The 12,361-nt window shown below is 44.2% G+C and overlaps 1 protein-coding gene across 8 annotated transcripts in view; it reads right to left on the reverse strand.

Moving 5' to 3' along the window:
• LOC147732730 (NXPE family member 4-like) overlaps nucleotides 1-12,361 on the reverse strand; it is a 572,962-nt gene that overhangs the window by 270,247 nt on the left and 290,354 nt on the right. For 3 of the 8 annotated variants that reach the window (XM_086957290.1, XM_086957287.1, XM_086957284.1), the window contains one exon: nucleotides 8,939-9,006. The exons of the other annotated variants lie outside the window; for them this stretch is intronic. The gene's annotated coding sequence lies outside the window, so the exon portion shown is untranslated. The remainder of the gene's footprint in view (nucleotides 1-8,938; nucleotides 9,007-12,361) is intronic. 8 annotated transcript variants of the gene reach the window in all.

Here is a 12,361-nt window from a genome sequence, read left to right on the forward strand (position 1 = left end):
AGATTAAAAAAGATGTTGACACAGATAATGACGAAAGGCCTTCTGAGGAGACTGCCAAATTGAATTGCTTGAGGGAATTTTTTGCAAAAGAAAACAAATATTGGCATGTGTTTGAAGTTACCTGTTTTGCCTGCCTGAAGGCCCATCCATCGGTACGTGATTATATATTAAAAGCAGTGTTGCTACACGGCATGTCACTAAACATAGGGGCATATTTACAAAGAAAGTGGCAAAGCTGTTGTTAAGCCTAGAAGGCTACCAACTTGCGCCGTCACTTCTGAAAAGCAAGGCTGCATCATATTTACAAGAATATGGTGCTGCACTGCATTTACCCCTGCGCTGGCGCTAAATTTAGCTACCTAGCGCCAACGCAGGCACCTTTGCACCATAGTGCAAGGGTGCCTGGGTTGCGGGGAGTGATTTTTTATGTGTAGGAAGGTGTCCCTTCCTGCACACAAACAATCTTTAAATGGCGTTTTTTAACTTTTATGTGTGCTGCTTAATGCAGCACACATTGAAGTTGCGAAACTGCATTTTTTTAAAAAGGTTGTTGATTTGGAGGGAGGGACACCTTCCTGCATATAAACAATCATTGGCGTTTTGCTGTTTCCATGTGTGATGCACAATGCAGTACACATGAAAACAGTAAAAATGAGGAGAAATTAAACATTTCTCCTCTTTGCATCATGGTAAGACAAGTTTTCCCTGGTCTTAATTTTGACGTTGCCTCATATTTACACCAACCTTGTAAATAGGAGGCAGCGTCAAAATCAATGGGTGTTGCAGTGGGACGCCCATCACAACACCCATTGCCCTCCCCTTTCACACTAAGGGGGGAATGTACAATGAAGTGACTGGGCGTGTTGTTAGCGTCCTGGGCTTAACGACACAGTCCGCCTCTTCAGAAATGCAAGGCTGCACCATATTTACAAGAATGTGGTGCAACCCTTGCATTTCCTCCTGCGATAACAACTTAGCGCCCAAGCAGGCCCCCTTGCACCAGAGTGCAAGGGTGTCTGTGTGAAGGGGAGGATTGGTTATGTGTAGGAAGGTGTCCCTTCCTGCACATAAACAATCCTAAAATGCCATTTTGTAAGTTTCATGTGTACTACTTCATGCAGCACACATGAAAGTTACAAAATTGTTTTTTTTAAAGGTTGTTTATGTACAGGAAGGGACACCTTCCTGTACATCAGAGCTTTCCAAACTCTGGGTCGAGACACAATACTGTGTCGCCTGCCATGGATTAGTGTGTTGCGTGATGAGGTCATTACAGTACTGCGCATTAAAAGGTCTGTATCGGTTTCTTATGGAACTTGCAGTCCACAGAGGCGCCTCTGCTATCCATTCCCTGCAGGAGTGTTAGCCCCGGGATGCGGAGGAAGGGCGGGGGAGCACAATCCGTCTGAGCCCCTGTGGCGCGACGACGCTCTTGCACTACTGCCACCATAAAAATCGAGCCCCCCCCCCCCCCCCCCCTCCCTTGCTGGCCTGACTGACCTGCTGCAGGGTTACAGCGTGGAGGTGCTGTGCCAGCGGGTGTCGGACCTGGTCTTCAGCTGCTGGATGGCGACTGCAGGCACAAACTTCACGCCAACTACGCGCAGTAAAAAACACGATCATGAGCACCACTTCCTCGTCATATCATGATTCTCTATAAACAAATGTTAGTGAAGTGAAGGTGAAGGTAAGTGGGGCTCGTTTTGGTGGAATTTTTTTGTGCGTTGCATTTGTTTGTTTGAGTTGACTGCACTATATTAACTGTACAAATTATAAAAACGCTCTTCATGGGCAGAGGCAACTCTGCAGCGTGTTTCCTTTGAAAAGCACGCTTTTACAACAGTTCGCACACAACGTCAGGTAACACAAGAACGTCAGAGGCACGTCAGTAACTACAAATGACTTGTCCTGTTGCCTGGTGACATCAGAGCCACAGGAACATGATTCAGGAGGGAAGGAGGAAGTGGATTTAAGGTAAACGGACATTCCCTCCTAAAGAGGAGCACGTTATTAGGGACAGAAACAACATCAACCTTGGTCAGCTTAACTTCCCCCAAAGAACCAGAACAGCAAGTAAATGCAGGAAGGGCATAAGGAACCTTGAGGGCTGCAAAATCACAGCAAAAATATGAATAGCCCTTATGTCATAGCTTTCAGAATTGCCAAAGTTTAAAAGCGGGTCGCTTAACATTAAAATGCTGCTTCACTTTTAATCCAAATGCTTTTGATTATATTTTTTGAGTCACAACAAAATGCTAATAGAGTTCAGGACAATCTTGCAATACTAAAGTAGGGCAACTTGAAAGCTGAGAAATAAAAACAGTTTGGAGTTCTCTGACAGTGAGTTCTGAAGAGGGTGGGGGCACCCTTCGAGTGCTGTTGGTGGGCAGCTGGGGGTGTACAGTTCTAGCTGGTGGCCGACTGAACTCAACCCCCCCCCGCAACCTGTTCAAGCCGCCCGGAACCTAGGCTTCCAATGTGACACCTCCCTCTCCTGTAAGACTCAAATCAACAAAGTCACCTCAGCCTGTTTCGGGAAGCACGAATGATAAAAAAAATCATCCCCTACCTACCGCTGGACTCTCGAAAAACAGTAATCCATGCCCTCATCACTGCTCATCTAGATTATGCCAACAGCTTGTACGTAGGTGCCCCTACTTACCTCATTAACCAACTACAAAAAGTTCTGAATGCTGCAGCAAGGCTGATTTGCAATATTCCTTACTGTCATTCCATTTCATCCATTTCACCCCACCTGATCAAACTTCACTGGCTCCCAATAAAACTGCGCATTCAATTCAAAGCCTTAACCTTGGCCTTTAGAGCTCTCAATGACCGAGGCCCCACCTACCTACGTTGCAGAATGAGGTTTTCACAAGCACCACGAAACCTCAGATCCAACCATCTCCGCCTCATGATCTGCCCCCGGTTTCGCCTTGCACGCACGGGAGGAAGAGCCCTTGCAGTAGCCACCTCCAAACTCTGGAATCAACTGCCCACAGAATTAAGATTTCTAACGTCAGAACCCCTATTTCGGAAAAAACGAAAGACCTGGTTATTCTCCCAGATCTAACTCTATTCCTTCCTTCAATCTCCCCTGACCCTTTTGAGATAATAACTTCAGCGCCGGGACACCTCCGTCGGAGGTAGCTGTTGCGCTCTACAAAATCCTAAATAAATAAATAAATAGCTACATACCTAGCTCTGTAACTAGGGAGGAAGTCTTTTCGTTATTTGATATTTACAATTTCTAATTGATGATAAAATGATTTGTCCTGATCTCTTATAAGCAGTTAATTTAACCTCCGTTTTGCTAGTAAAACTGAATTATCGTGTCACAAAATGATGCGTGTCTAAAAATGCAGGTAATTTAACCTACGGTTTGCTAGGAAAACTGAATTAGCGTGTCTCGAAATGATGCATGTCTATAAAGTGTGTCACCAACATGAAAAGTTTGGAAAGCACTGCTGTACATACACAAACCATGGCATTTTGCTTTTTCCATGTGTGCTGCACAAGACTGCATACATGGAAAAAGCAAAAAAGAGGAGAACATTTAATTTCTCCTAGTTTCGACGATTTAAGACCAGGATTTTCCTGGTCTTAATTTTGGCCTTGCCTCCTATGTATGCCACCCTTGTACATAGGGGGCAGCATCAAATACAATAGGTGTTGCAGTGGAACGCCCACCACAACACCCACTGCACGCTCTTTTCACGCTAAACATAGCGTGAAAGGGTGCCTTATGTACAAGGCAGCGTTAAGCCACTTAAGGTGCCTTAATGCTGCCTTGTACATAAGGCAAGCCCCTATCACTAGGGTAATGTCACAAAAAGTGACATTCCTGTGGCGATAGGGGCTTGTACATATGCCTCTAAGTATAGCGTTAAAGGGGGCCTTGTAAATAGGGTGAAGCCCCTATTGCCACAACGTCGTGGAAAGTGATGTTTGGGTGGCAATAGGGGCTTGTAAATATGCCCCATAATGTCTTATTTTTTGGGGAAGTGAAGGAGCTCTACTAGCATAGCGAGCGTAAGAACTAGAGGGCTTGTAACATAAGTATTATTTACTGTGAGTTATGACAAGGCAGTTAGACATCACAAATAAAATCAAAGGGAGCAAACCAAATAGGGAAAAATATTTTTACCTACAAAGAGAACATATTTTTTACCATTGTAAAGTTGCTAGTTTTTTTGCATCGAAAACATAGCGGTAATTTGTGCAATTTAAAAGTTTCGTAGACCACTATGGCACTAAGACACTGAAAAAACGTATGTGTTCGAACACTTAAAACGTTGAAGACCCGTTACGCACTTTACCTTATTTATTAAATGGTAGGCGCTCTGCAGTTGTGACAGTTCAGTTACACCCCGGGCTTATAAGAAATCACAACAGGCACAAATGTCAATCTATTGTGCTTGCTGAAATGGGGAAGCGTGTGAAAGTGCAGTTAATCCCCGGGCCAACCAAAAGCCCCAGCAAACAACCAAGCAAATGCCCTACAGTTGTAGAAGTGAGAGAACACTGCTCCCTTTGTGAACGTGCAAAGTAACCGGCTTGTAACAAATAGTTTTTGTTGTGCATTGTGAGCCTGCAGTTAAACCCCAGGGCGTGCAAACAGTCACCCCACAGCAGAAACATAACTTTGACAGCTTATACTAGTATAGAGGAAGCGTGTTGCTGCCGGGGTGTTGCAAGACCACAAATAATTAGAACGGGAGCGCTCCAACAGGGAAAATGTATTTTACCTGCATTACCAATATATTTAAAAGCATTGTTAATTTGATATTTGTAGTGTATGATGGTGCATTGTAATCACTTAGGGGTTGGGGGGGGGGTGAAAAATCTCCACACTCACACCTCAAAAATAAAGTCATCCATTATGGTTGCGGAAATACGTAACTGTAAAACTCCCCGCAAGCAAAAAACAGAATCCATTGCAGTTTTGGAAGAGAGGGAGCGCGTTATGTGGCAGTCACACATGGAGACCCACTGTAAACGGAAAACAAAATATAGTGCAGTTGGGGAAGCATGAGAACTAGTATGGTGCACTAAGACCCTGTCTTTCATTAGAAACCACCAGAAACATACCCACGCACACAGAAAAGAGCCTTGATTATATTTGGGCACGTGAGAGAGTGCTACTCCCTTAGCGAGGGTATGAGCTGATGTGCTTGTAACATTCTATTGTAATTGCATATATATAGCGGTTACCACCCCTAACAAGGTGTCGGAGCGCTTTTTCGGCGAGTAGCACGCTACTCCGGAACCCATTAGATTGTCATTATAGTTGGTGATACGAGAGAGTGTGTGAAACCAAGAGTTCACGCAAACACAAAAAGACAATGCCTTAGGACGTGTGAAAACTTACCGTATTCTGAAAAGTAAAGTTATCAAATGACAATAGGTTTGGGTAAGTGTAAGTGTTTTTAGGTGTGTTTGCTGCAAGACCACAAATAAATAAAAAGGGAGCGCTCCAACAGGGCAAATGTAATTTATCTAGATTTCCAACATATTTGAAAGCTTTTAAAATTGGATATATGTAAAATGTTATGGTTCCCTTACATCCTGGTGCAGTTGAAAATGTATCGTAAAAACACCCATAAATTAAAATATTCCATTGTGTTCGGGGAAATAGATTGCTGTTAAAGTTATCGTTAACATTAAACAAAATTCATGATGGTGGAGGAAGTGGGAGAGCGGGTTTGGTGCAGGTAGACATTTTTAGAGAAATATAAAGGTAACGCGTCAATGGGGCAACTGTATTTTATCTGCATTACCAATATCATTTTTATCGTAAATGAGATAGGAGTAGTGTGTTATAGTGCAGTAACAGCCAGGAGTGGGTGATAATTTATCGCGCACACATGCATAAAATACATGAATCCATTATGTTTGTGGAAAAAGGTTGCTGTCAAACTTATCGCAAATATAATTCCAAATCCATTATGGTCGATGAAGCGGAAGAGCGTGTCTTATTGCAATTACACATGGAGATCCATTGCAAACAGAAAAGATCATTTGTTACAGTTGGGAGAAGTACGAGAGCGTGTATGAGAACGTGTTATCTTGCACTAAGACCCAGACTGTTATGTTATGTTATTAACACTTATAGAGCGCACGATTACCCTCAGGTGTGCTGGCGCTAAGCATTGGCCTCCGAACACTAGCTGAGGAATCATTGTGAAAAAAAACACGTCTTCAAGCTTTTTCGAAACATAAGGAGATTTGGAGCATTTTTAAGAGACAATGGTATCTCATTCCAGGCTTTTGAGGCACAGTAGATAAAGCTCTAACCACCCCAGTTGAGTTTTTGTATCCAGGCTTTTGAGGCACAGTAGATAAAGCTCTAACCACCCCAGTTGAGTTTTTGTATCCAGGCTTTTGAGGCACAGTAGATAAAGCTCTAACCACCCCAGTTGAGTTTTTGTATCCTGGGAGTTTGTATTAATTTGGCACTGGTAGATCTCAGTGTCCTCCTAGGCTCATACCATAGGAACTTGTGCCTGAGAAATTCTGGACCAATACCTTTGATGGCCTTAAAGACTATACACAGCGCTTTAAAGCGAGATCTTTGTTTTATAGGAAGCCAATGTAGCTTCCTAAGCTCGCCTTTGACAGAGGCAAATTTGGGGATGCCAGACAGCAGCCTGGCTGCTGCGTTCTGAACTAACTGAAGTCTGACATTTTTGCAGATTCAGGTATAGACTATTACAGTAGTCCAGCCGCAATGTTATCAGGGCCATGACTACTGTTTTCAAACTGTTCTCTGTCAGAAAAAACGTTATTTTCCTTATGATTCTAAGAATCATAAAGCATGCTGAGGTCACCTGGCTAATCTGGTCCCCCATGATAAGCCTATCATCTACCACTACCCCCAGGTTTTTAGCCTTCTTGGTTGCTGTGGGGCAAAGCCCCAATTCTTCTTGCCACCATTCTGGTGTCCACACCAAGGGATTGTTCCCAAACTTTACCACCTCAGTTTTACTAGAGTTCAAGTTCAAACAATTAGAGGAAATCCAATGGGATATGGCACTCATACACTCATGAAAATGCTCCCCGATCTCTTTCTCACCACCCTTGCTTATGGAGAACACAATTTGTGTGTCATCAGCATAGGAGGTGAGCTGAAAGCCAAAGGCCCTGATAACTCCAGCGAGAGGAGCCACATATATATTAAAAAGCTTAGGGCTCAAAGATGAGCCCTGTGGCACCCCGCATGGGAGTAAGAATGGCTTAGATGTATTGCCATCCAGATCTACTGTTTGGGACCTGTCGGCTAAGAAGGACTGTATAAGTTTCCATTTCCATGCGAGTCCTGCCACACCAATCCCAGACAACCAGTCCATCAAAATGTTATGATGGACCGTGTCAAAGGCTGCCAACAGGTCCAACAGGATCAAGACGGCACTTCCTCCTCCATCTACGGCTTCTCTGATTTCCTCCGTAGATTTCAACAAAGCCAGCTCAGTGCTATGATCAGCCCTGAACCCATATTGCGATGGGTCCAGAGAGTTGTTAAGCTGAAGGAAAGCACTGAGCTGGGAATTCATCACCTTTTCCAGGATTTTGGCGGGGAGAGGAAGCCGTGAGATAGGCCTATAGTTATTCGGTTCTTTGGGGTCTGCATTCTCCTTTTTCAGAAGCGGAAGGACAGAGGCAACTTTCCAGATCTTGGGAAAAATCCCGGAAGCTAAAATTTTGTTAAACACAGGGATCAGGACCGTTCCTATAACCCCTGGTATTTGTTTAATGATCCAGGCAGGGCAGGGATCACTAAGAGCTCCTGATCGGATTTGGGTTAAAATCCTTATGAATTCTTGAGTCTCCAATGGTATAAATTGGTCCAAAGATCTTAATGGATCTCTGCTTTCCAGTCCACTAGTATTGTTGCTTGCCTGTGTATTTTCGTCAGCCTCAGTGAATGAGGAGAATATCGCTTGCACTTTCTCTTTAAAAAAAATCAGCAATTTCATTACAGAATGAAAGATTGCTATAGCTCTTAGGACCAGGGGGTGAGGTCAATTTTTTATGGTATTAAACAGTTCCTTAGAATTGGACTTAGCTGATGCTATCTGCTTAAAGAAAAACTGTCTTTTAGCCTCAAATAAGCTTTGTTTGTAACTTGTAATGGATTGTTTATATTTAACCTTGTCTGTATTCATATACATTTTGCGCCAGGCCCTTTCTAATAGTTTACCTTCCAGTTTCCTAGCTCTATGTTCTTCTGAGTACCAGGGGGCTGAGGGAGTAGCTTGTTTGGAAATCCACTTTTTACTGGGGGCTAAGAGATCGCAGGAAGCGGTAAGCCATTGATTGTAGTCAGTGACCGCAGCTTCCACTTCAGTGGGAAGAGGTCGTAGCGAGCTACTAAGAGAGATCTCAAATTTATTGATATCTAAGTTTCCCCAAGCTCTAGTCGTAATCCCTTGGTCTGATTTGCTGTGATCAAGACTTAACAGAAACACAAAACTAAATGCCTAGGAGAGCATGTCACGATACACGTAGATTCTGTTGCGGATGACAGCATAACAAGGGCCAATTAAAATGCATAACGATGGAGGAATTTAGATACATTTACGAATGGAAGCGCAAACAAAAGATAACAAGCATTGGCATAGCCAATAGGTCTCGCCTTTGGGAACTTATAAGCGAAAGCTTGATTTGTTGCACCAAGGATATTGTGCTGGATAACTAAACACTTATAAGTTCATAACGGCGATACCAATTGGCATTGCCAATGCGTGTTGGTACTTGTTATTCCATGACCAGAGCCATCCCAGGAGTGTCTTGGGTTTCTCCCACAAAAGTTAATTCACTTCATGGGGCCCTGCCGGAAATCTGACCTGCCCACCACAATCAACAATAATCGAGCCATTAGGGCTCTCCTGAAGTGCACCAATCATTCCATTTCACTGTTTGATTACAATGCACTTACCCCGCCTTCCAGTGGACTGGTTATCCACCCAAGCTCGCCTTGCACCGATATCGAATCCAGGAGCGTTACTGCAAAAGAAAAGGAAAGAGAATATGATAAATGCCACTTCTGAGAATGAACAGCGTTTAATGGTGGTAAAGCGGCCTAGTACATAGGTGTCCAGCATAGGTCCAAGAGGGCCAAGCCCATTCCCGATTTTTAGGAGAGGCACATATGATACATTTGCACACAATTATTGTTAAGGAAACTAAATCACAGAGTCAGTGGTTATTCAGAAAACCTGGCACGGATCGGACATTCATGGACTCCTAAATGAGTGGATAATTTGGTGGTTTTAAACCCACCTTTGGAGCTAGAGTAAACACTTTGTAAGTCTAGGCACACTGCTTAAATTCACTGTTCCCGAAATTTCAAGTATGCTTAGTGTTTAAAAAGTGTCGATTTGTATAAGTGAAGCAAATGTAATGTATTGTGATTTTTATTGCTGGAGTCATCACCTGCACGACTGCTCCATGTAACCTTGATTAAACACACTGCACTGCCTTGTTAATATGTTCACTGTACCTTGAAGAACTGCTTTACTTGTAAACGGATACATTTGTTCTCACCAGAGGGGCTGTTATGTTTACATTGAATATTTAGTAGGCCTTGCAAATGTTTTACAGACACAAAAAATCTACCCTGTGCCAAAAAATAAAGTTCTGACAGTATTTTAATAAAAGTAATAAACCTGGGACTCCACAAACATGCCAGAAGGGAAAATAGGGGAGGCGGGGGCCAGTTCTGTACCGTGGTAGAAATATTTTTATTTAAGTAGTTGCAAACCCTTGAAAGGAGCTATTTCCAATAATCATACCTATACCTAAATATAAAGGCCTACTCCAGCAGTATGAGCTCCACTCCCAGCTCCGACTTTACTCCTACATTACATTTACCACAAGAAAGCACTATCGTTTTGCACTCTTGCTTAGTGTGGGCCTGTGCATGATGTATGCCTTTGCGAGATTGATTGGTTGTCTCCCTTCCTATTTTTGGTGCAAGGTGTAGGCTCACAGGGATAGGTTGCAAGTAATACCAGTGAAAAGAATGTCATCAGATGCACTAATATTTTGTGAAAATTGCACTTATTCTGTGAAAAATAACTGAAACATTTGCGCGCCCCTAACTTTGTGGCATGTTCTGCCTTATGTGTTACATGAAAAAAGCATTTTAATTTATAGCGCCTTTTACAAGACGTGTTCTAGCAGCAAACCCCTGAAATAAATCCGAAAGTGCTGAGCGCTCTGTCCTCTGTAATGACTCCAGCATTTTCCAGCCCCAGGTCTGCTTATTACTGCCATGTTTTTAGGTCTCGTAGCGAACGCAGCGCTTCGCTTCCGTGACTCTTGCTGTCGCTTTGGTGCTGGAAGGGAGACAAACCATGTGTGTGCCCGGACAGGGTGCGATGCGCACGCGCATGGACGTCTCCTCTCTGGCGTCTCATTTATAGTGATAAGAGCTTTCACATGCATTTCATTTATTAGCGCTTGTTGTTATAACTTGTTCGTCTTCTCATCTCCTCTTTGCTTCTTCCTTTTATCTCTCCCGGTTTATCTTTCTCCATCATCTACTGACCTTGACTGGCTGAGTAATGTTGGGAATTTTCCTGGAGCCGCGCGGCCTGCACTCTGCACCGGTTCAACTCGAAGGGTGGCATGCCTGGCAGGGGGGGTGCTGCAGGTACCTTTAACACCCCCTCCCTCCCCACATCACAGGCGGGGGCTGTGTCTCAGGGCAGGACATCAAGCAGCTTCCGGTCTTTCAAGCTCAGTGGCTGGGGTTTCAGAAGTTGGCCTTTGACCTGTTGAAGCCGCCTAGCTCATCTCACTGGTTTACGGGGTCTGATGCAAGACCCAGACACGCAGCATTTCCCGAGTCTAGGGATCTGAGATGGTTGAAGTACATTTTTTATTTCTCTTTTGCAACTTTTCGTTTCTTTGTGCAGCCTCGCGCAATAACCACTCCACGCATGTCTTAGCGTAAAAGGCCATTTATTAGGACAGGTATGACAACCAAATTTCAACGTAACATCAATAACAGTTAACAATCCCCCCAACATCATGACCTCCAAACATCCTGAAGGGCATCCCTGGTGTCATGTGTTACCAGGATGACGTGTTGGTTTTTGCTAAGAACCAAGTTGAGCATGATGAGAGACTGTGAAGAAGAACAAATGTGTTTTTAGCTGTGCCGAGTTGGATTTCCTGGGTCACAAGATTACTGCAGAAGGCATACGTCCCAAGGTCGAGCTGCAGAACACCATTGTGAATCTGTCACCCCCCAAAAGCAAAGACAAGATCAAATCATTCATGGGGATGTTGGAGTTTTATGGAAAGTTCATTAGAAACTTAGCAGGCAGGACTTACGCCATCAGGCTGTTGCTGAAGAAAGAAAGCGAATTCAAATGGAGCCAAGAATGCCAGAGCGAATTTGAGGATGTAAAGAGAGCTCTTGCGGAAGCCCCTAGCTTGAAGTCTTACATGCCCGGCCGTGCAACGATCCTCACCACTGATACTAGTGCAAAAGGGTTGGGAGCGGTTCTTACCCAGAAAGGTGTGGAAGGAGAAGAAACCGTGGCCTTTGCCTCAAGGTCACTCCAAAAATCTGAGAACAACTACTCAGTCATTGAAAAGGAGGCATTGGCGGTATCCTGGGCAGTAGGCAAATTTAGAGACTTCCTGTGGGGTACGCAGTTCACCCTCCGAACCGACCACAAGCCGCTGGTAGAAGTGTTCAGCAAAAAGGGTTTGGATGCCATCTCCAGTAGGATAAGGCGTTGGGTGGTCAGTCTCCAGGAGTACACATTCAATGTCGAGTATGTCCCAGGAACACAAAACCTTGCAGCTGACTGCCTGTCCAGACTTGTCAGTGATGTAGAAGCAAGTGAAATGCGAGACAAAACAGATGAAGATGAAGAAGGATTCATGGTTGAGAATGTCTGCACCATCCAGAAGGCGTTGGGTGAAGAAACGTGGAGAAAGGCACAGGAAGAGGACAAGATCATGGAAGAAGTTTGCAGAAGAGTGAATGAGGGATGGAAGCACTGGGACAAACGTGATGAAGACCTGCGGCCTTTCCAGGCTGTTAAGGACGAGTTAACCATTGTTGACGGATGCCTGTTCAGGGGAACAAGACTCGTACCACCAGCTACTGTGAGAGACAACCTGGTCGAGATAGCTCACGAAGGGCACTTAGGTATCACCAAGACCAAGCAAAGACTCAGGGAGAGCTATTGGTGGCCGAACATGGACCTGATCACGGAAAGGAGAATCAGGGAGTGCATCCCGTGCTGCAATAGCGACAAGGTCCTGAAACAACAGACACCACCCATGGTGTGTAGGCCGCCCCCGTCAGGACCATGGGACGAGTTGGCTTTAGACATCG

Source organism: Lissotriton vulgaris, chromosome 2_1 (genome assembly GCF_964263255.1).
Source record: "Lissotriton vulgaris chromosome 2_1, aLisVul1.2, whole genome shotgun sequence".
Classification (NCBI taxonomy): domain Eukaryota; kingdom Metazoa; phylum Chordata; class Amphibia; order Caudata; family Salamandridae; genus Lissotriton; species Lissotriton vulgaris.